Genomic DNA, 25087 nt, shown 5'->3' with positions numbered 1-25087 from the left:
AGGGAGAGTGAGAGCGGATGATGAGAGATGGAGGGAACCCTTACATTCTGCTAAGAAAGACCCCATTGAGGACAGAAGCCTCTGTGCAATATGACAATAAAATATCAATATCGCAATATATTATGCAACAATATGCTTTTCTGAGAGTGTCACACATATCTTTAGGGCTTTTATAGCACTGAAGATCATCATTATCTGTAACAGCTAGTTGAATGATGCTGAAATCTATTTTTGTATTACATCCATTCCCCTAGCATTTTCCTTGCTAAATTAAAATGATTCATTTTAAATAAAAATAAAAATTAGCACTAAATATTCTGGTTTCCTCTGGGTTCTCTGGTTTCCTTCCCCTGTCAAAAATATGCTAGTAGGTGAGTTGGTGACTTTAAATCACCCCTAGTTATGTAAGAATGTGTGAATGTCTATGTGCATGATGCATCTCATTAGTCCGGCACTCGGAGTTCGTGGGATAGGCTTCGGATCCACCGCAAAACACTGATCGGGATAAATATTGTGGTCTACTGAAGTCTATTTTTACCCTAAACCCCATGCATTACAACACACACAACATGCTATGCACAACATCAAAACAAACAAACAAACACACGAACAAAAAACTTGAGTGAAAAATGTAAAATGTACACACACATGACCAAAGATCACGTTCAGCATTTACACCACTGAGCAGTGAAACATTTTTACCCACACCGTGCTGGAAAAAAGACTTATTTTTGTTCCTCAAGATACAGACAATGCGAATACAAATGCTTCCTGAACGGTACAATAGTGGTCCTTAAGGTCTAATTATGAACCTTAAAGGAAAACACCACCCTGAAACACATATCTATACTGCAATATTTTTACAGTGTTTAATGATTCCGGTGCTAATTTGATGGTTGGTGCTGTGTTTTTAAATATTTTTTAATATTCAAATATATTAAAAATATGCATTTATATATAGTATATATTTGACATAGGTTCCTTCGGAGTGGATTTTATTTTTAAGGTCTGATTATTTTTAAAGCTATACAACATTCACCTTTGTCATGTAAATTATAAATACTAAAAGGTACAAAAGGTATATGCTTTTGACCCCAGTGACAAGGAAAGGTACAGTTTAGTACCCTTTTTATGTTTAGAGGCAGGTAAATATTTATAATGGTGATGAAGGGGGCAAACATGCCATACTTTACTATAGAGACGAACATAGACACCTATGGCTTGTTATTACTGGCTTAACACACACAGACACACACACAGACACACACACAGACACACACACAGACACACACACAGACACACACACAGACACACACACAGACACACACACAGACAGAACCAACTGTATGCCAGGCTGAACATTTTGTGCACTTCCTCAGCTATAGAGAAGCAGAAGCATTCGTTTATTTGTAATGTTCCACTTGAGTATAAAATATGCCGTAAACATGATCCGTATCTACACTCTCAGAATCAAAGCTCAGAAGTTTTACAGTAAACACTTGTCAAGGATACACCTTTTGAACAGAATTAAATTACAAATCCACCCTAAACAACTCACATACTAATCTAATACTTAATATAATCAATACATGAGCTTCAATGGCATCCAGGATGAATTTTCTAATTAAGTTCAGAGCTGACTTTATTTTAGTTTCCACTTCTTTCATCGACATATTGGTCTATTTTCATTTTAAAGATTTCCTGCATTGTTATTAGACTACCTCCTGAAAGCGGTGCCAGCGCCTCATTTCATCTCTACCTAAAGACAGCGATGCAGCGGCACTTTAGTCCTTTAGTCTGTCCAGCTCTCTCACCTCTGCATCTGTACACTCTGCTCAAACAGATCAGCTTCCAAAGCTTCCATTTTCATGCCAACATCACCACCAAGACGTAGATACAGACGTAGACATAACTCAGGGAAACTGCACCGTATAGCTGCATTGCTTTCTGGAACTTTGAGTCCAGCATTGACGTGACCACTATTCTGTGGTGAATTTCTCATTAATATGACGTTGAACATCACTTGAAAATGGTGTGTAAGGGAAGAAAACTCTTGCTCTTTTGTTTTTAGGCTCTAAAACAAAACATGTATTGTTCCTTATGTTTGAGATTGATTTTTTTTTTCTATTGAACGCCATTGTAAATGCTCCAGCAATGTCTGCCGTGACATCAGCGAGACACAAACGCTAACTTCTCAAGCGATAACGAAAATACAGTATCATCCAACAAATTAGCACCAGAATCACTAAACACATCACAAATATTTCAATACAAATATATTTAATGTATTTCAGGGTGGACTTTTCCTTTAAGGACCATTGCTGTATCTTTAATTAGCATTTAGGATAATAAATACATACAGATATAGGTAAATAACAAGCACATTTCCATGTAAAAGACATGCCCTACAGGTACAAAAGATGTAGTAGCCTAGTGACAAGGAAAAGTACAGTTTATTACCCCTTTTTTTTTCCTTTTATAATGAATCCCAATTACTGAGGCAGTGCTCCAATAACCCATGCAGCCTAGTTGACCCAATTTAGCTTCCAGGTCATTCGTTCTGAGGTAAATCTTCCACACAGGCGTTTAGCTACAAGGCCGAGGCCAACCTTTCCGCCCCAAACTTGAACTTTGACCCCGGTGACCACTGCACAGGGATCATTTGGGCAGAATAAACATGGAAAAGATCGATTATTTAAAACTCGAAGCCCGGACTCCATAATTCTGAAGCTCGACTGTGAGCCTGGCCTCCAAACACCTCGCTTAAGCGAAAAAGCTGCCCTCGAAGGTGCACCAAGGTCGCAAAATATGTCAACAATGTCAGAAATGAAAGCAAAGAGACACCTAAATTCAAAATTAATGAATGTTTTTGTACATTTGGCTTGTAAAGGGGGAAAAAATCAGCCAATGAGCTCCGTGGCGCTATTAAAGCTATTAATGATTCCCGCTCTTTCCTCATTCGGTATTTATCTAAAGAAGCACGAGCGATGCTGAATGAACACATAAACCCGCGCGACAAACTCGAAATGTTTCAATGTTTCCAAAAAAAAAAAAAAAAAAAAAACCCTCACAGCGGCGGCAGAAAAGCTTGTGATCTTTTCTTCCTGGAGCATGACGAGCAGAGCAGCCACCTCTAACCCGCCGCTTTGTGCCTCCGCTTTCTTTTCTTTTTCCCCACAAAACCAGTCGAGTATTACCTTTTTTCCCGTCAGCTCCAAACGCGCGAGCCTCGTCCGCTAAAGTGTCCGAGGCGCCTGTAATCGGATAATCAGAGATTTGGGAGCCGTGCAGAGGTGGAGGTCGAGGCGAGCAGGGCAGAACCTTCGACCCCGAGGCTCCTCCGGCTGAAATGCGACAGACAGACGAGGAAGGAGGGAGACGGAGCAGTAGCCTGGGTTATGGAAGGCCTAAAGGGCCAAGAGAGCACAGGAGCTGTGGCCAACACGGCTGCTTTTCATCCACTGCTAAACCATGCCATTAACACCGAGGAGGTGAACCAACGTGGTGGATGGCCAAAAGGGACAAAACTTTCCAAAAAAAAAAAAAAAAAACATTTGTTGAATAGGTAAAATTCAGTTTGGCTGATCTCAGTATGAGGACTACGAAAGTTCTGTGCTGCTACGCATGAAATAAAAAAATCCCATCAAAATCACGTTGTTATGTGAAAATGTTACGTTATTACGTGAAAATGTTACGTTGTTATGTGAAAATGTTACGTTATTACGTGAAAATGTTACGTTATTACATGAAAATGTTACGTTATTACATGAAAATGTTACGTTATTACATGAAAATGTTATGTTATTACGTGAAAATATCTTATGTGAAAATATGTCATTTCATTAACATGAAAAACATCATGTTATTACGAGAAAAACGTCACGTTATTACGAAAAAACATCAGGTTATTATAAGAAAAACATGTTTTTACAATAAAAACGTTATTATGAGAAAATCATGTTAGTATGATAAAAAGATCATGTTATTATGAAAAAAACCAAGGTATTACAAAGAAACATCACGTTATTGCAATAAAAACATCACTTTACGAGAAAATCGTGTTATTATAATAAAAAACATCATGTTGTTGTGATAAAAATGTCACATTATTATGATAATAAACACATCACGTTATTATCATAAAAACATCATGTTATTACAATAAAAACATCACGGTATTATGAAAAAATCAAGTTATTACGAGGAAACATCACGTTATTGCAATAAAAACATCATTTTACGAGAAAATCATGTTATTACGATAAAAACGTCATGTTATTACGATAAAAACGTCATGTTATTTCACCAAATATCACAATGCTTTTTAAACTTTTTTGTTTTTCTCATAATAACACAATCTACTTCTTGTAATAACGTCATCTTTTCTCTTAATAATGTAATCTTTTCTTCTAATAACGTGATCTTTCTTCTAATAACGTGATCTGTTCCACATAAAAATGTAATATTTTTCTCGTTACAACATCACATTTTCTTGTAATAACATGATATTTTTTTTCACATAATAACATGACGTTTTCATGTAATAACGTGATATTTTTCTCGTTATAACGAGATATTGATGAGATTTTTTATTTCATGCATGGCAGCACAGAGCTTCTGTAGAAAACTCTCTGCAAGAAATATCGTAAAATAGGCTGCAACGTGACCACTACAGAGTGTCTCATACATACTTGTCATCATGGTGAGACGACAGAACACCTATTAATGGAATGTCAAAGATCTGTAGAAATGTGGACACAGGTAAAAACTATAGGACTAAAACACTGATATAACAGTGAGGACAATTATGTATGGGATATTCAGTAGAATATCACTTACACCAGTTTGTATTGTTAATGTAAAATATGTAAAACACAATGCAAAATAATTATTAACCAGTGTGATATACCTGCTCACACTTTTCAAACATATTATAAACCACTCGAAAAGACTGAGAACTATATATACTTGGAAAAAAGAAGCAGTGCCCATGGGAATGTTGGAAATTTTAAAGAAAGAAGAACTTTCTGAATTTTGAGAAATAGCCTACTGATGACGTTTGTTTGTGATGATGCCTGTACTCCTGATGTTTGTAATACGTTTAAAGTATGTTTCAATAAAGTAAAATCATGTGAAGTGACACCTCGCTGTGATATTTTGATGAGACTGTTAAAAAATAAAACCACTGTTATGACCTTCAAGGTTTACACTTCTAGCACATGAGTCTTATTGTAGTAATAAACTAATATACATAGCACAGCATTCATTCTAATACTTTATCGTTTCTATAGTAACGGCTAATTCACAGGGACTCTCTCTACACAATCTAATAAATGGATTAAAAATGTGTTGTTATTTAACAAAGAAATATACAGTATATGATAGTGGTATGGTGAAGTTTTCTGAAATATTGTCGGAAATGTTTATTTAAGATTTATGGAAGGAGTCTCCAGTTTCAGTCAGTGACTAAGCTGTGACTTGAGCCATGAGTAAGTCGTCAGGAGAGACAAAGTTCCAGTTCGTGGCTTTTTTTCTCTTATATACTTCAAGGCTAGTGAGGGAACAAATGTTTATAAGTCCTCTAAGTGATAGAATGAACTAACTTGTTTTGCAAATGTCCTGCAATATTATATGTAACTATAAATGGATATAAATATGACAGAAAAAATTCAATAAATAAAAATGCAATTTGCTGTGGTACCAAATTGCTGTGGTATGAGAGGAATAATACACACTAGGACATGCTGTTGTAGGAAAGTAATCACCTTCAGGCTGCATTACACCACCCTGTCATGGATTATTCCTATAACAGCACACCCCAAGTGTTTCTGTTTCTGAGATATGTTTGATGTTTCAGTATTGTATTATTACTATGCAGTCTTTCCATTTCTGTAGCGGCCATAAATAATTGCTTGTAATAAATATTGCACACTTGAGAATCATTTTATTGTAAATTTAATAAATGCATTTTTAAACTTGTCTTTAGAGGAAGTCATATAGGGTTATATGTTTAAACTTTGCCATGTTTCCTTATGCATATGCAAATGTATTAAAATTGTATTCTTATTGTACGTTGTTTAAATTTGTACAGGAAAAATGTTATACATTCAGAGGATTGGGGCTTTTTTTTTTTTTTCCATCGGTTCTGGCACTTATGGCCTTCTATACTTCCCTCTTGGCAGAGAAGGATAAGGAGGGGGAGCCCGAGAGAGCAGTAGTGTAATGAGTGCGCACTACCACTGGGGTCAGAGAGCACAACAGTAGCACTGATAATACGCCAAGGCAAGGGAAGTACAACCATCTGCACTTTGATATACTGGTATCTTGTAAAGAATACTGATTCATTTAAGAAAGATGCAATGGAAAAAAGTATTTAATACCAAAAACGAAAACATGCAGATTTGTACTGTATTAAAGTGGTCAAGGCCTGTATAAGACTATTTAGGCGTTCTGTGATTATTTTGGGTCAATTTGGATAGATTGAAATAATGATCCTCATTTTCTTTGTATTAAGGATCAGGCACCAAAATGGATTCAATTGGGTGTTAATGACTGATCGCAATCAGAAAAACTGGACTTACATCATCTCTTTATAAAAAAGCAAATGACACAGACACACACACACACACACACACACACACACACACACACACACACACATGATTGAGTCAAGCGCTCATTTACTTCTTTCCGCAGGGACTTGTCATTGCTGATGTGTGACATAGGTGTGTGTGTGTGTGTGTGTGTGTGTGTATGTAAGAGAGAGAGAGAGAGAGAGAGAGATGGCAGAGCTATTCTTTGAGGAACACAGGGTGATGGAGGCAGGGAAGACACACTGACAGAAGGTTTCACTTCCATGGCAACCAGGCGGCAATGTGTGTTTCATGCCTTCTGTGTGGAACCTTTATAAAGTGTGTGGCACCATCCGTTCTCTCTCCACCCCCCTCTCCCCACCCCACACACACACACACACACACACACACACACACACACACTGCTGCTGCTGAGAAAAGAGAGCATCACTTACACACTGATGTTCGCTTCAGCCAGAGCAGCTATTCATAAACTGAAAGGATTTTCATTCTATTTTTTCTTTTTTTTTCCAGCATGACTGACTGTAACAACAAAGCTTGTGTTTATGAAGACTCTCAGAGTAAGTGTGCTGATCTAGGATCAGACTTTCTCACTGCTTACAGGGTTTTAATCACAAGACCATGTCCTAGATCAGTACACTTGTGCACCGAGATCTTTAGCTAAACATCAACATGCTTATAATAGAAATGTTATTGTATTATACACTATACATCACAGTGTTGTTGAATTCTGATTGGTCAGAAGATGTTGATTCATTTTCTGTAACAGCAGCTCTGAGAGTAGTTCTGGCTACAAGGAAATTACTGGTTTATATTAATGGACTTGTTCTATTATGTTATCGTTTCTATAGTAACAGCTCATTCACACAGAGCTGTATGGTGGATGCTGATTAAAAAGCACATAAGCGTTGATATAGTGAAGGTTTCTGTGTGCAGAGGTTTCTTAACTTTGGTGGAAGGGAAGTCTCCAGTTTCAGCACTTTCTATCACTTTGTAACACTTGTAACCATGCCAACCAAATATCTTGAAGTTGTTGTTGTTCCTCTTTCGGCTGCTCCCATTAGGGGTCACCACAGCGGATCACTGGTCCGCGTATTTGATTTGGCACAGTTTTTACAGTGGATGCCCTTCCTGACGCAACCCTCCCCAATTTTTATCCGGGCTTGGGACTGGCACTGAGAGCATTCTGTTGCATGCAACCCCAGTGGCTTGGGGTCGGTTCCCTGGCAGGGAATTAAACCCGGGCTGCAGTGGTAAGAGCGCTGTGGCCTAACCACTAGTCCTCCAGGGACCCAACAAAATATCTTGAAGTTAACAACAAACAAAAAAAGGTTGGTGATTGAATGACTATTTATAGGTGTTATATTGTACATTATAACAGGTACTAAGTTGTTTTGTGGCTGTTCCACAACATTAAAATGTAACTGTAAATGGATAAAAAGTACAATGTGTCATCCTTCAGTAAGTAAAAATTGTAATCATTGGGAAGTTGCTGTCATGTACGAGGAATGAAACATTTGGGGATGTGCTGTTATTGGAAAATAATCATTTTCTAGGTGGTAACATTAACCCCACTTCATGTCAGGCTGCATCACACCACCCCGTAGTTGATTATTTGCCTATAACAGCGTGCCCCAAGTGTTTTATTCCTTACCTATTGGATGCTGTGACAAAAGATTAGGTCTTTATTACAATATGGAAATTTAATATCTGCGTTATGGTTACATCTGAGTCTGGCTCACAGGACAGAATATTCAGGAATCTGATAATACTTTCCCTAAACATTTGCCAAAAGCAAAGCATATTTATTTGAGACAAAATCATATTTGTGTACTCCTGATGTCCTGATAGGACTAAATACACTTGGGGCTAAAAATGATACAAAGCATGAAGCATAAAAAAGAAGAAGACTCAGCAAATAACAAAAACCAGTTTTCAGAGCAATACAGTGCAATCGGCTACATTGAACAGATGGCCGTGCATTGACCTTCGAAGTAATGATTAAGAGAAGAGATCCATCATCCCGAGGAAACTGATCAATAAACTCCAATTCCCCAGAATGCACCATGGCTTGTGTCTATAACATAACAGCTGGAGAGAAAACACACAGGTGCTCCATTTACACTCTGTGAAACAGCTACTGAGGAAAATTTCATAGTTTATTTCTGATAAAAGTGAAAGACGAGTAACTTACAGGCATACTACAGTCCTTAAAATGCCATGCATGCTTTCCTGTCTTGTTATGTCAACAAAATAACTTGACAAACGTTGTTTTTGCATAGCATTCCATATAAACGCATAAGGTGTAATGCTAGTTAGCATAGCTTTTGGGTGGTTTATTCGGAATTGGTCAGAATTTACTTGACACTGTATGGTTATGTTTTTTTTTGTTGTTTTTTTTTTACCACAGTTTATACCACTGTTGAATTCTTGATTCTGATTTTTAATTTTCTATAACAGCAGCTATGACGTCAGTGCTGACTTCTAGCATATCACAAGTATGTTATGTATATTAATACACCTGTTTGAATATGTTATTGCTTCTATATTAACCACTTATTTACATATTTAACAAAGAAAAATATATAATATATATAATTGTTGATATCACAATGCTTTCTGTAATTAGACATTTATTTAACAGTTATGGAAGGAGTCTCCAGTGTTAGCCTTTTGTATCAGTCAGTAAGTAATCCACTGTCTTCAGGATGGAGCACTTTGTGTTTTCTGGTTTCTCTAACATGACAAGCTGTGTTTTTTTGTCATAAAAAAAGGTGATGGAATGACTGTTTGTGACTGCTATAACATAAGTGATAATGGGAACTAACTTGTTTTATGGATGTTCTACAACATTATATATAACACTAAACTGATAAAAAGTACAACTAGTCAGACTTTTATTAATAAAAATTGCATTTGTTGGCAAATCACTGTGGTATAAGAGGAATAAAACAGTTCGGGACATAATATTATAGGAAAATAATATAACATCAGGGTGATAACAGTATGTCTGCATTGTGCCGGGCCACATCTGTCCTCCTCGTCATTGATTATGTTACTAACATATTGTAGACATTACATACAGCATGTTACACAGTAGTAAGTCACCAGTGTTTTTTTTTTTTCAACTTATTCTCTATATAGCACATCTGTAGAATGTGCGCTTAGTACAGACAAGAATTTCACTGTGTTATCTGCTACTGAAAAAAGAACAGGAAGTGATTTAGGTTTACTCAAAACTCACTTCTAATGGAACGCGAGCAGTTGTTGGGACATTGCTTTAATAAATTTTATAGCGCTGTCCTCTATTCCTGCTCTGTGCAGTGCTTCTCTTGCACTGTTTGTCATTGTAGGGCATTTTAGTATTGTTTTCTTTACCTTGCATGTTGCATTTGCATGACGCTGGTGAATTTTTTCATTAACTGCAATGACAGTAAATTTGAATTGAATCAGTGTCCTGCTGTCTCAATCTGATCAAGGTCAAGATTGAATTAATACATACTACAGACACACACACACACACAGTTTGTGCAGAGCATAAGAACTTCATGCTGTGAACATCTCTGTGAATAAAGACGCAACCCCCTCCACAGTAGAGTTCATACCCCAAAATTTAACAGGTGTTGTCATGTCTTTAGATATTCTCCTTGAACAAACTTGTATGTACAAGCCCAATTATTCCATTGATATCTATGGAATACAGAAATCAATACAGTGAAATATAGAAACTGTTAATGTTAAAATAAAATCTCCCCTAAATAAATACTGATATAATGTGTGTGTGTGTGTGTGTGTGTGTTTGTATCATGTGGCAGCAGCGCAAAGCATAAAATCATGCAGATACAGGTCAAGAGCTTCAGTTAATGTTCATATCAGACATCAGAATAAGGAAAAAGAGTGATCTCAGTGACTTTAGCCCTAGCATGGATATTGGTGCCAGATGGGCTGGTTTGAGTATTTCATAAACTTCTGATCTCCTGGGAATTTGACTAGAGTTTACACAGAATGGTGCGAAAAACAAAAAACATTGAGTGAGCGACAGTTCTGTGGGTGAATTGATGAGATAAGAGAGGTCAGAGGAACATGGCAAGATTGGTTCAAGCTGCCAGGAAGGATATAGTAACTCAAATAATCACTCTTTCCAACCACGGTGAGCAGAAAAGCAGCTCAGCATGTACAAAACATTGAATCTTGAGGTGGATGGGCTACAACAGCAGAAGACCACATCAGGTTCCACTCCTGTCAGCCAGGAACAGGAATCTGAGGCTATCATGGGCACAGACTCACCTAAACTGAACGGCTGAAGATTAGAAAAAAGTCACCTAGTCTTTTTCCAGTCTTCAGCTGTCCAGTTTCAGTGAGTTTCGGTGAGATTAAAATAAAGAGAATACTGCGGAGGCTCACAGGTATGCAAAACAGCACCGGATATACTGCACGGAACCGATGCATATACTCTGAAGGGCAATCCATGAAGTACCTGCAGTGTACATCATTTTTAATTTTTTTTTTAAAAAGATGAACATTAGATTATGTTCCTTGATATGTATCTCATTAAACTTTGAAATGTCAAGATCATGAGAAGATAATAGGATTGAAAAATATTCATGCATGGCTTCTATGCACGTCCATAGCTGTTTTAACATTGACTATCAAATAATGCATAGTAATCATTTTAGCAGCTTAGTCATAAAGCTTTGAAATCAGCCACTGCTAAAGTTGTGAACCTTGTTGAACCTCTTCCTCCGACTTGTTGTCTCTAGTTTATTTATATAAAATATCTTGGCTCTTATTAATTTTATTTCTCTGTAGTTAGAGTTTGGGGTTGATAAAAATGGAAAAAAGCCACATGGAAAAAAAAATGCAGCAATAATTTACTCTGACCTGAATGTTTCATCTGAGAGAAGCGAAATATAAACCAGGCTGCTACACATGCACTATGGTTAGAGATGAAAATATAAATAAGTAATTCTTGGCACCAAAAATGTTCACATCTGAGCCCTAGTTGCAGAGCCACGCTCAAAAGCAACACATGAATCGGGTCAACAAGTGAATCGCGTTGTTTATGTTTTTCATGATTGATGCTTGTTTAATAATCATAATGATGCGTCAGTTCACCTCTCTGTAGATCATCGAGTGCAAACAGGACAAAACATGCCATAAATGATGCAACACTGCTGTTTGCTTGACCTCTGTAACATTGTGTCTGACCCCTCAGAAAAGGACGTGCCATGACCTTTGACCTTGGTCAATAATTATAGGCAGTAACTGTAATGATGTCATCTGCAATTGCTGAAATGGACACTGGAGGGGGGGGGGGGGGAGGGGGGGGGGGGGGGGGGAGAGAATTTAGGCATTAAGTAATGCTCTCCCTAATCATCATAAAAAGCAGAAATCAATAGTAAACAATAGTAAACTGTTCACGCACCTTAACAGAGCTAGTTTACAGGGACACGGCTGTTTCTGATGCTGACTCTCATATATGATACCGTATACATAAAAATGGCATTTCAATAAAATGTACTTGCCAGGTTGATGACCAAACATGCAATAAAGTTTAAACAGTTTGACCTTCCAAATGATTAATAAAGTTCTTTTTCTGTGAAATGATTGTAGGTACATTTACCTTCTAGCTAGTGTTGTTGTGTAGATTACAATCAGCTTTAAAACCAAACACAAATAAACTCTGACTGAATGGGTGCTATATTTTTTTGGTTTAAGTTAAGCAGAGCTTATATCTATGCATCACCATTTCCTTTTCAGCGCCCATAACTCTCTTTACAGATCATTTATGATAGTGCAAGGATAAAGCGATATATCACAGGTCGAGGTGAGGCTGTGTAATGTGTACCAGGTGTCCTGAAATGATTTCTTGTTATTTTTTTAAATTTGCTGTGAGTCTTTCCAGGGTGTAGTGATCTACAAGGATGTGAAGCCCATGCTTTATAGAAATGGGTTCTGTCTTCCTAGCTCAGTAGTATCATCTTTTTTTTTAGCAGTGCGCGTGATATTTATATGAAGGATTTTCAATGGTAAAAAGGAAACTTGCTACACACTTTACTATCATTTGGACAAAAATGATCAGTATCAGGCAGTCGCAGGGGGCCCTCTTGTGGTGTGAAAAGTATAGAAACTACAACGTACGCAACTAATTTCGTAAAGATCATGAAGAAGCGGCGATCATGAAGAGTTCATTTCTATCTGGCGTGGAAAAATGCAAAAAGTCAAAAGCAGGAGAGAGGAGAGGAGAGATAACCCCAAACCACTGATAAGAAATTAATGCTAATTTAGCTCATCTGCTTTCTTGCTTCCGCTTGTTGACGTAATTGAAATTGAAAAGGTTAGTGAGTCACTAGCTACATGTAGCTATCTAGTATCTAGAGCTAGCTAGTATCTTGTTCAGTTGTTTTTTGTTTTTATTCTTTATTCAACTGTATTTCCCTCATCCAAGATAATGAAGTATTAATTCTGTTCTTTCTTTCATATAAAATTTTATGATTGGTGTATGTTGGGGGACCCTGAGTAAGATGTCTCTTAGGGCCCCCAAATGTTCGGAAACGGCTTGAAAACGTGAGCCAATAGAAAATAAGAGGGTAGGATTTACCATCCTCCTTCTGAAAATAAACAAAATGAAGGAACTGCTAACAAATAATTAGTGTTTACTAAAAGAAACAAAATCTTGCTAAAAAAAACAAAAAAACAAAAGACAAGACCTATCGAAAGCTAGTTAGCTAACGTCAGTACTATGCTTTGTATAAAATCTGATTGCCAGTAGCACATAAAATCAATGGATTTTGAAAATAGTGAAGCAGAAGTCTGGTGTAACTGCTGCTTTATAACTCCAAGGTTGATTATTCTGTAATTTCCCTCTAAGGCACATGGATGCATTGAATTCAATTTGATTATGAACAGAAGCCTGTCATGCTTGTTCAAGACATGCTTTGTCCTACACTGAAGGTCAACTGAAAAGCTGAAAAGCTACATAAATATTGTCTTGTATTTTCCTGAGTATATAATGAGTGCTTTGCTGCATATAGCATGTGCTTTGATTTATACAATGAATGCAACCGATAAGATAATTGTTACATTAGCCTTAATTGTAATTTGTTAGAGACCACTTTTCAGACAAAAAACATGAAGTCTGCTGGGTTTTGCTGCAAAATTAAGAAGTAAGTGCGACAGTCAAAGTCTCCAGAAGAACCGTGGCTGCTTCTGCAAGATGCTCAGTAAAACTTACAGCTCATTTTCTTATAAAACTGCACAAATTGTACATGAGACTACTATTTCTTTTTTAAAACAAAGAAATGTCACACCAAACATTGACTTTGTTTCATTTATTACTGTTTACTGCTCTTTATAGTATATTTTTAATGTAGAAACATATAATTTTATTATTTTTGAAGGCATTTTTGCTCTACAGCATTTCTCTCTCTCTCTCTCTCTCTATATATATATATATATATATATATATATAGAGAGAGAGAGAGAGAGAGAAAATATAATTTAATTTTTATATAACTTTTTTTTCTTTTCCCGTAGTGTGCTTCTCCAGCACCAGTCCTTACATGAAGGTTATGAGAAATTAGCATCATTACCATAATCAAAGCAGCCGTAATAGGACAAAAAAGCAACTTATAAGGTAAACTACAATGCTTCAAAGTTAAACAGTGCTGTAAGGCCTGAGATTTTCAATGCCTGAGCATAAATACAGCAGTGAATGCAAACATTGACTAAACCTTCACTAGATGATACTTAAAGAATACTGTCATTTTACCAGCAGTATGTGAAGCATATTAAGCATTATTTAAAATAAACTTGCCTGCAAGAAATGTATAAAACAAAGGGTAACACCTACACAAGGTTGGTTCCTAAGGCTGCTGTACATAAACCCTTTCTGACAACTGACATAAACCTACATACACATTCTTAAAGGCTTATTCCAACAAGCATCAGCTATCATAAAGACCAGCTTTCATCAGTTTTGATGTCAAGTGACATAGGTTGTGTTAAGATGTTTTCCAGACTGACTTACAGTGCATAGGTCCGTGTGTTTCTGGTATGTCAGAGTGTCACAGGGTGATGAAGTGACGTAACCTGTCTAGTGAGGTAAATTAAACAAAGCTGAGCACTTCAAAAAGATGTACCACTGAAAAAAATCATTCATGGATCAACGTATTTAAATTATGTACCATTTAAGTAAAATATGTCGCTTTTACATATTAGTATAATGTCCATGTTACTACAATAAATTAAGCTCGTAAAGGTGCATATTTATATTTATTGAGTTTCACAGAAACCTGCCATTATTTACTTATTTACTTTTTATTGAAACTACAGTATATATTTTATCAAGTGGAAATTCTGCCCTTAATTTAAATACGTTTATCCATGATTTTTTTTTCAGTGTATGACAGTGTCTCCTGAACTATAATAAAGACACAACGACCTGCTTTATAACATAGTTACAACATTTAAAAAAAAATTATTACTAAATGACACATCATACTGTTTTGGATGTTGTGGAACGTCCACGGAACAAGTTAGCTCCTGTTATCACTTACGTTATAGCCGCTATAAACACTTGCTCCCTTACGAGCCTCTCTTTTTTTCTTTGTCTTGAAGTAAGACAAAAACGTCTTATATAACATGTTACAGAGACACCGCAAAGCTCAATGTCCTCTGTCATGTCTGAAATATAAATTTACAGCTTTAACTCTGTTACAAAGCACTGACACTGGAGACTCCTTACAGAAAACTTACACATACAAGTCCCTGTGTATGTTGTTACTATAGAAATGATAATGTATTAGAATGCTTGATCCAGCTGAATTATACTCCAGACTGACTTAATGTGCAGACGATATATTTACCTCTGCTATTCTAACTAAAACAGAGGTTGTAGAACTAAAAAACACTTTTCAAAGACACCTGATTTGGGCTTCAAGCATATTTAGGTCCCGACCTTGTGCACATGATTGGACTCGTAATGGGCCGTGCCCTCTAAAAACCTTTCATATGTCTGGGAAATTAAAGGCCATGTGTGTAGTTTTCCACCAAATCCTGTTCCTTTTCTTCTCGACATCTGATGAGTTTGATACAGCGAAGGAAAGTAAATCTCGCCCAGCAAATGAAGTATTGATCCGTGGCCCTCTGGCCTTGGCTGCACCTTGTGCTTGGCGCTGTGAATGAGTGACTTTTCCTGAAGGCCACAGTGAAAGAAAAATGCCTGGGGAAGGTGAGAGAAAGAGAGAGAGATAGATAAAGCATAGACAGATGACTGAACGATGCCTCGCGTGTCCCGATATAGATCTTTAGGCCCCCAGCCTCTCTCCGGCTTGCCAGTCATCTCCCGACCTCTGTCTCTCTCCTTGCTGGCTCAATTATTTTTCCTGTCATTAATCATTGATGTTGTCAGAGGGTTCTGGAAGGAGCGAGGGTGGACGTGATACATGCGGCAGGGATGGTAGGAAACGCTTCAGCTTAGTAGAAGGTGTAAAGAGAAGGTACAAGGCTAGGTTCCAATTCAGGCTCTCCGTCACTACTTTCACTTGGCACTCATCCCATACTCGTTTATTATATGCATATGCTATTAATTTTTATAGTAATTGCATTGTTGTAACAGCATGTTCCAGACCAGGATTGTCCAGTATCCCTTTCCGAACAGTTCCAACTTAATGCAACACGCCTGATCCATGTTCTAAAGGTGTAGTTGCAATTTTCGAAGGACTCATTGAATCATTTTACAACTTCAGGAACATGAAATGTATGATTTTCACTTACTCCGAATGCAGTCTATCAGCCAAGTTACTGTATGTTTGAAGTCTGGAATTTTCTTTAGTGATGTATCTAACCGGCGTTTGACTTACAGATAGCAGTATGTGCTGCATACACTGTGTGGATGTCGGCTAGTCAGGGCAGGGAAAAGAACAGTAGTGAGGCAGGTCAAATGAACTTTCATATCACTTTGTATACACTTCCTGCCTGCTCCTGAAGGACTTCCTCCAAATTTTGTTGCCTTTAAAAAAGCTTGATAAGGTTTGAATAATGTCCTTGGATGCTGGCGTAGTAAATTCCTTTGTAGCCAGCGCTGTGTGAAAGAACGCATTCTGTGCCCACTTGACTAATTTAAAGCCTGTCAGCTCACAAAGGCTGATCCAGACATGGATGCCTTTGAGGCCAGAGTTGAACATGATGTTCTTTGCTATTGTTTATTTGCATTTAACAGCGCTAACTATCCGTCTTTTCTCTATGCCGCTTATCCTATGCAGGGTCCCAGGGGAGCCTGGAGCCTATCCCAGGGGACTCGGGGCACGAGGCGGGGGACACCCTGGACGGGGTGCCAACCCAACACAGGGCACATTCGCACACACACACACACACACACACACACACACACACACACTACGGACAATTTGGAAATGCCAATCAGGCTACAACACATGTCTTTGGACAGGGGGAGGAAACCAGAGGACCTGAAGGAAATCCCTGAAGCACAGGGAGGACATTCAACCTCCTTGCACACAGGGCGGAGGCGGGATTCGAACCCCAGGCCTGGAGGTGTGCAGAAACACTGCTAACCACTAAGCCACCGGGCCCTGCACTAACTAACTGACTGAAAAATATGAATATCTTAAATGAGTTTTTTCTTGAACTATGGAAAAGATGACTAGCTGACTACTTTTTGAATTACTGATCAACTAGTAAAAACATTTGTTATATGTTACCCCTAGCTACCAGTGTTTCTTTTTTTTTTTTCAACATTTTTCCCCTAATTTTAGTAATTTCCACTTCCTTCCCAGTAACTAGTTCTTCCCCATCACACAACAGCTAAAAACTGGAAATGTGAGGGCTAACACATGCTTCCTCTGAGACACATGAAGCTGGCCATCATATCTTTTTGAACTGCTGCTCATGCTACATCACAGGACATTGTAACCCTCTCAGAGGAGAGTAATGCTATTCCTCCCACTCACGGCCAGTTACTCTGTCGTGGACTCCCGGCCACCGGCTGTGATATTGTCAGGATTCAATTTTTGACGATAATGTGAACGCTTCTATGTTACGCCACTAGAGAGCTTTATAGCTACCAGTTTGTCATCATAACCTCGGCTTTACAAGACATTGTATATGAACAGTTTCATATAATAGCAGAATACGTAAAGAATCACCTTCACAATCTCCTGTCTAAGTCTGATGCTTGGAAGGAGCCATATAAAACTTTGCTCTGTGGAAGAAAGTCATTCTTGCTTAAGGATGGCTACAATAATTATTTTTAGTGCTGTGACATCCTTTTGTCCATTTTTATAGATACAGTGTCAGAAGTCTTATTTAAATGCATGAGGTGTTTTGAGATGAGCAAATGAGATGAGATGAGCAAATTTCCGACATCAGATACTATGTCTTGCCTGACCAGCTACATTTGATAAATATCGTGTCAATTTAACGTTTAACCAAATTTTACCATCACTTTTAATCCCAGTTTGTTTGTGTTCAGTTAATCCATGGCCAGACTGATGAGCAGCCTTACATTCAAAAACAGGAAGCAGGTTCTGTAAATTGAGATTGGAAGCCAATAATCTGCATCAGTGACACACGTCCACTTTCCAGTCCACTCTTGTGACAGGGAGTCCCCTTAAATGTCATCCATCTCAAACACCTCGCGGTGAATTTACGAGTCGTCTAGAACGCTCATGTAAATACCCTCTTTTGTGCAGGGCGTTTAGTAGACTGAGAGCCCTCTCATGCATTTTAATAGCTCATTTTCTGGTATATGTTTGGAGAAAACGGTTCGCCGAGCGCTAGACAGTGTGCCTCTGTGATATGCATCTTTCTGCAGCTGTAAATTGAAGCGCAGGCTGTTAGGGCCATTAGGCATTCGTGTCCAAAGAGTGGTGAATTCAGGGCCAAGCGACGTGATGGAGGCTACCAGAGCCTTGTTTCAGGAATTATGATGTTCAATTTTGCATCAGCGACAATCTCGTAAAAAAAAAAAAAAAAAAAAAAAAAAAAAAAAAACAATCACAGCAGGCGGCTTTGCACTCGTCTCCTCTGGTCAAAATAAGCTCATGCATATTGAGGTGGTGAAGTGGACCTTGCTTGTTTTTGGGTTTATATTTAAAAGACTCATTTTGCCAAGATGTGCAGTACAGAATGACAATGTGTATACCATCTTTATTCTTCATTACACGTTTTTTCTTTCTTTTTTTTTTTTAAAACACAGATCCAGGCAGAATTGTATTACTTCACAGCGAACGCAAAAAATTGCCTTTGCTTCAGTCTGATGATATGCTTTTACCCCTTGCGGTTCAAGCAATGACTTTCACAGTAATCTCTCTAAACAGCATCTAAACAATGTCTGAGGATCATGCATTTCAATCTTGGAGACACATTTTACATTTTCGTTAAAGATGGAACAATACTAAAAATCATGACACTCTATGTGCATGGCTCCATCTCTCAAATATATAACATTTCTTCAACATTCTCTTTATGTTTCTAAAAAAAAAGGGCTGCACTTCTGTTTCTGGGGGTTGGGCTAATTTTTCCAGCCAGCAAAGAAACTAGCCAGATCTATTCATGTCTAGGGGCAATTTAGTGTAGCCTGGTCACCTACCAGCATGTTTATGGGAGGTGGGAGGAAAACCGGAAAGAGAACCTGGAGGAAACACACACGGTCACAGGGAGAACATGTGAAACTCCTCACAGACAGTAACCTGAGCTCAGGATCGAATCATGGACCCTGGAGATGTAAAACAGCAACACCATGCCACCTACACTGTCACATACCTTTATAATGAAATTGCCTGGTAGGTTATTTCAAGCATCCATGATGCAACTATGCTTTTATCTGAAAAGTGGCCTTTTTCGTAGTATCTTCCTTTATTTAATAGCATAGAAAGTTTTCTCTGAAACATTAAATTTTTTGGATTTTCTTTTAACCAACACAGTAATGCAGAAGACCAAACATTTAAGATGAATTTTCTAAAAGTATGTATGTATAGTGCAATGCATGTGTCTCCTGTATGCGTTAAGATCTTTATTTTTATCTTTATCTAGGTTGCTATAAAATTAACAGAGATGGCCTAGAACAGCCTGACAGTCATTGATAAGGAGTGAATACAGTTTTGAGTAGCATCTGAATATTAGAGCCTTGATCATAATAATGCAACAAGGGATTGAAAAGCGAAAGCACACAGTACCATACGAGCTGTGTAGCACTGAAATCCCTGCGTGACTATATTCAGGCAAGCTGTGGGTTTGAGGATGGCTCCAGCAATAAATGTCACTGTTTTCCGACAATACCTCTTTTCAGCCCAGGCATATCCTCCAGCGTTCCCACTGAATTTAATATCAAATATACTCAGTTGATTAAAACCATCCATACTCAGTATATAAAGCCAGCGGAGCACAGCAGTTTAATGTCTCATGCATATTGACCATGTTCTGCCCAAGGCCAGTTTCTTTGTCTGGTTCTCTTGGACTGGCATCATTACAATCAAGAAGTCGATTTTTCCTTTGCTTTTTAATGCAGCTTGCTTGGGCTGTTGATAAGTCCCAGTAAGAATGTGTTATCCAGCGCTAGTGTTTGGCATCAACAGATCTAGTGGTAGGATCTACTGCTTTGCTGATGGGCTTTATCCCTCTGGTACAGTGTTTGGCTCTGGAGCTCTAATGGGATCAACAGCTCTGATGACTGGTTCTGCTGCTTCCCTGACAGCACTACAGATGGTGTGTAATGATGGAATCTATAGCTCTAATACACTAGTGCCCCATTACCCTAGTAAATGATCTACTGAACTACTGAGGGGCTCTACAGCTCTAGTGATGGGATCTACTGCTCCAGTGATGGGGATCTACAACTCTAGTGATGGGTTCTACTGCTCCAGTAGTGGGGATCTACAACTCTAGTGATGGGTTCTACTGCTCTTCTGTTCTCTAGTGGGCTCCAGAGATGGGATCTACAGCTCTAATGATGGTCTCTACAGCTCTAGTGATGGGATCTACTGCTCCAGTAGTGAGGATCTACAACTCTAGTGATGGGTTCTACTGCTCTCGTGTTCTCTAGTGGGCTCCAGAGATGGGATCTACAGCTCTAATGATGATCTCTACAACTCTATTGATGAGATCTACAGCTCTCAGATGGTCTCTACAGCTCTAGTGATGGGATCTACAGTCTAATGATGGTCTCTACAGCTCTAGTAATGGGATCTCCAACTCTAGTGAAGGATCTATAGCTCTATGGTGGTATATAATGGAATCTACTGCTCTACTAATTTACTTTACAGCTCCACTGATGGCCTTTACATCTCTAGTGAGGTTCTCTACACCTCTAGTGATGGTCTATACAGCTTTAGTAATGGGATCTCCAACTCCAGTGATGGTCTACACCTCCAGTGATAGCATCTACAGCTCTAGTGATGATGAAATCTCTACCTGTATTAATGCAGTCTAGTGCTCTACTCACGGTCTCTACTGCTCTAGTGATGGGCTGTAGCACTGCTGATGCAATTAAGCTCAGGTGATGGGTTTAATAGTTCTAATAATTGAATCTAGTGATAGAATGTACAGCTCTAATGATGGGCTGTACTGCTTTAGTGTCGGAAGCTACAGCTCTAGGGATGGGCTATGATGCCCTATTGATGAGCTTTCAGCTCTTTTAATAGGCTGTAGCTCTAGTAAGTTAGTCTACAGCTCTAGTAATCGGCTCTGCTCTATTAATGAGCTGTACAGCTCTAGTGACTGGATTTACAGCTCTAGTAAATAGCAGCAATTAATTCTATTTAAATGTGTCTTAAATGATTCAGACAAATTGATTTCCAAACTTAGATGAATTACATACATTATTTAGTATCTAAACAGTCTTAAGATTTCTGTCTTATCTCTGTTTCTACATCACAGTTTGGCTCTGGCTCTGTGTGCATTTTAGTAGTCAGAGTCCTTAAACAGGCAGTGAAACATATAATCCATCCATAATCTGGCAATAAAACATGTAATCCATCCATAATCTAGCATGCTCCTATTACATTTGCTTAGCTTTTCAGACCAGTATTATGAAATATTTGAAGCAGTTTATATTGTATGTGTTAATGAAGGCTTACAACCTTCCAGTTAACCCTTGAGTTACTACTGTAGATGTCTACAGTCTCACAAACAACTAACAACTTAAACAGGAAAGTTCTGGGGTTCTTAGGTCCCTATCCATTGTATTTTCTGCTCCAAGACACAATTTAAATCCAAGTCAGATGTATTATTACAGAACTGGGATTGAAAAACAACTGTAGCCCTTTCATTTGGTTAAACAACCCTCATGTAAGAAAATGTATCCTTTACTTCAGAACTCTGAGAACCTGATATCTTTTGATTAATATGTCCACCAAGCCAAGGTAAAAAAAAAATACAACAACAACAAACCGAACAATGATAAATCCGTCTCTCTCTCTCCAGTCTTAACCTTCATTTCCACACTGCTGACTGTCCTGTCGTTCCATCAGGCCATGGCACGAACGTGTACCGCCAGAGCAGGCAGTCTATCAAAGAGCACATTAAACTGGCATTTTGTATTCATGAGAGAGGAGGACTGAATCTGTATAGAGGATCTATAGACTCCTCAGTATTCAAATCAGGGCTCGGGTTGTGTCCTGGCAGTGAGGGGGAGTGTATGAAGCTCATCTGAGCCTGTGTAAAACTGTCACAGAGCAGCTAGAAGAGTAACAGACTTCATTTGCGTTCAGGACTATCTGTGAACGGGCAGGGTGGACAGGGTTTGGTATTCCAGGGAAGTGTGAGGAGCTCACAATATTACACTAACCACAATATACAGCAAATAAGACAGGATAGCAAAAATACACATAAAGGACACTAGGTATAAGGTTGTTTTATCTGAAAAGGTGTTGTAAAAAATGTGAACAATTAAAAACAAAGGAAATAATTAACAATTCATGGATAATGTCAACTTGGAGTTTATTTACAGTATTGTGCAAAAGTCTTAGGCACATGCAAAGAAATGCTGTAGAGCCAAGATGCCTTCAAAAATAATGAAATTAAATAAAAAAAAATACTATTAAGAGCAGTAAACAGTAATAAATGAAACAAAGTCAATATTTGGTTTAAAAAAAATAGTAGTATCAGGTACAATTAGTGCAGTTTTATAAGGAAATGAGCTGTAAGTGTTACTGAGCATCTTGCAGAAGCAGCCACAGTTCTTCTGGAGACTTTGACTCTCACACTTGCTTCTTATTTTTGCAGCAAAACCCAGCAGCCTTCATTATGTTTTTTTGTCTGAAAAGTGTCTCTTATATAATCTGCTGCTTTCTTTACTGACATACAAACATTTTTCTGTAACGTTTAATTTTGTGCTAGAAAACTAATGTTTGGAAATCTAAAATGTTATTTTTGTACTGAATCAATAATGTAGAAGTCATAAAATAAAAATCTATAACAAAGTTTGTACTAAAAAAAAATAGGGTGCCTAAGACTTTTGCACAGTACTGTACATGAATATGTTTTTATTCACATTAAAATCTGTGATTTAACCTGATCTGTGGATTTACTTTCTACCTGCAGTATTTTTTGTTTCTTATTTTGACAATGGTTTATCCGATTTAAAAAAATGCCCCAAAGTAATCGCTCAGTCAAGACAAATTAGTGTCAAACGTTTGCTTTGCTTTTGGTTCAAATTCTATGGTATTTTTTCTGCTATTTTATGTGCAATTAAATTATGTAGGCAAACCATACCTCACTGTTGCTTTAAGCAATGCCAAGTGGCTAGTAGTAAATACAGGAAGTGAACAGCTTTACAAATAGTGTAATTGTAAAGCTAAACCCGACTGACTCAGGAAATTTCTTTAATGAATCCAGTCTCCGTTGCCTATAAAGGCACAACAGTCAAATCTCCTCAAACAAATTGTACTTAAAAATGAAAACATTACCAGGCTTCACACGAGTTTACAGTGGGTGTGTTAAAGCAGGGAAATGATCGAATGTGACATGCAAGATTACCAGGAGCAGATCCAGGATTGAGAAACGCTACATTACCAAAATACTGCAGAAACACTGGCAGTTTCATTCCATCTGCTTTGCACATTTCTCAGCTCTATAACACCTGAATCAACACAGCAGCTCATTAATGAGCTATTCGTGAGGATAAGATGAGAGAATTAAAGTAGGAAAATGATAAAATATGCCTTGCGAAGCAGAGAGAAGCAGGTTTTCTTGGGACACAATCTGAAATATTCCCACAGCGATAACAAGAATGACAGTGAAAAGTGCTTCATAATCAGTTAATGCATGAACTCGGGCCTAGGCGTAGACATCACATTTTACTGTACAGGGCTGTGAAGCGGAGTTTACACTACGAGTTCTATTGCTTGCTTCTTAGCTCCTCCCTCTGAGGACACAGTTAAAGGAATTAAAGACAGCAGGAATTGAGGACAATTGTATTTGTCAAATGAGTCGTCCTTGCTTATCGATTAAATGATGAACACGCTCTAAGGATTACCAGGTATATTTACAATAACTTAATAACTGGAGCAGAACTGGCAGGTTGTTGGCACCTCTGGGGTTGGAGGTTCGATTCCCGCCTCCATCCTGTGTGCGCAGAGCTTGCATGTTCTCCCCATGTATTGGGGGTTTCATCAGGGTACTCCGGTTTCCTCCTCCAGTCCAAATACATGCATCATAGGCTGATTGGCATTTCCAAATTGTCCATAGTGTGCGAATGGGTGTGTGCATGTGAGATTTTGCCCTGCGATGAGCTGGCATCCCGTCCAGGGTCTTCCCCGTCTTGTGCCCCGTGTCCCCTGGGATAGACTCCAGGCTGCCCGCGACCCTGTGTAGGATAAGCGGTACAGAAAATGGATGGATATTGGTAGCAGTATATTGCTGTAAAAGCAGTAACTCTTATTGCCAAATAAAGTATCATACGTAAATGTGAAAGAGTGAAATAGATGAGCAACGAATCGGATGAAAAATGTTTTATTAAAGCAATCATTTCCGTTCATATAAAAATGAACAAAATATATCAAATTACACGATAAGATTGTGTTAAACAGTCATGTTACACAATAACAAACTGCTAAAATGATTGACAAGAGTAGTGACAGAATCAGTGGGTCATAGTGCTGACAGAAAGAAAGAAAGAAAGAACATTTGCTACCTAGCTAGGCTAACTTTATATAGCAGGCTAAGTTATTGCACTTGCTAGCCTGCTTTGCTAAAATAGTTGAAGGTTGCTGGAGATCGACATTCTACAGAATTTACTTCCATCCCATATTAATCAGAAATTAAACCGCACCTTCTTGCAGATAATTAAACTGGTGTCACATAGTAAATGGCTTTATTATTTCACAGAAAATGTAAAGGATAAAAATATCACACGCCTTACTATAATTTTTTTTTTTTTTTTTTTTTTTAGAAAACTTGAATACAAACGAATCGTAAATATTTACCCATTGATAATGTGTTTCCAAAAAATGACTATCTAGCTAGGTATGCTAAAT

General features: G+C 38.0%; 1 protein-coding gene across 1 annotated transcript in view; it reads right to left on the bottom strand.

Annotated features, from left to right (window-relative positions):
• The window catches only part of mpped2 (metallophosphoesterase domain containing 2b), a 35316-nt gene extending 31864 nt beyond the window's left edge, over positions 1–3452 (bottom strand). Inside the window, exon 1 of the mRNA XM_034306219.2 lies at positions 3198–3452. The gene's annotated coding sequence lies outside the window, so the exon portion shown is untranslated. The remainder of the gene's footprint in view (positions 1–3197) is intronic.
• Between the last annotated feature and the right edge of the window lie 21635 nt (positions 3453–25087).

Source organism: Pangasianodon hypophthalmus, chromosome 7, assembly GCF_027358585.1.
Source record: "Pangasianodon hypophthalmus isolate fPanHyp1 chromosome 7, fPanHyp1.pri, whole genome shotgun sequence".
NCBI classification, from domain to species: Eukaryota; Metazoa; Chordata; class Actinopteri; order Siluriformes; family Pangasiidae; genus Pangasianodon; species Pangasianodon hypophthalmus.
Note: the sequence above shows the minus strand (reverse complement) of the source record. Positions and strands in the feature narration are given on the sequence as shown.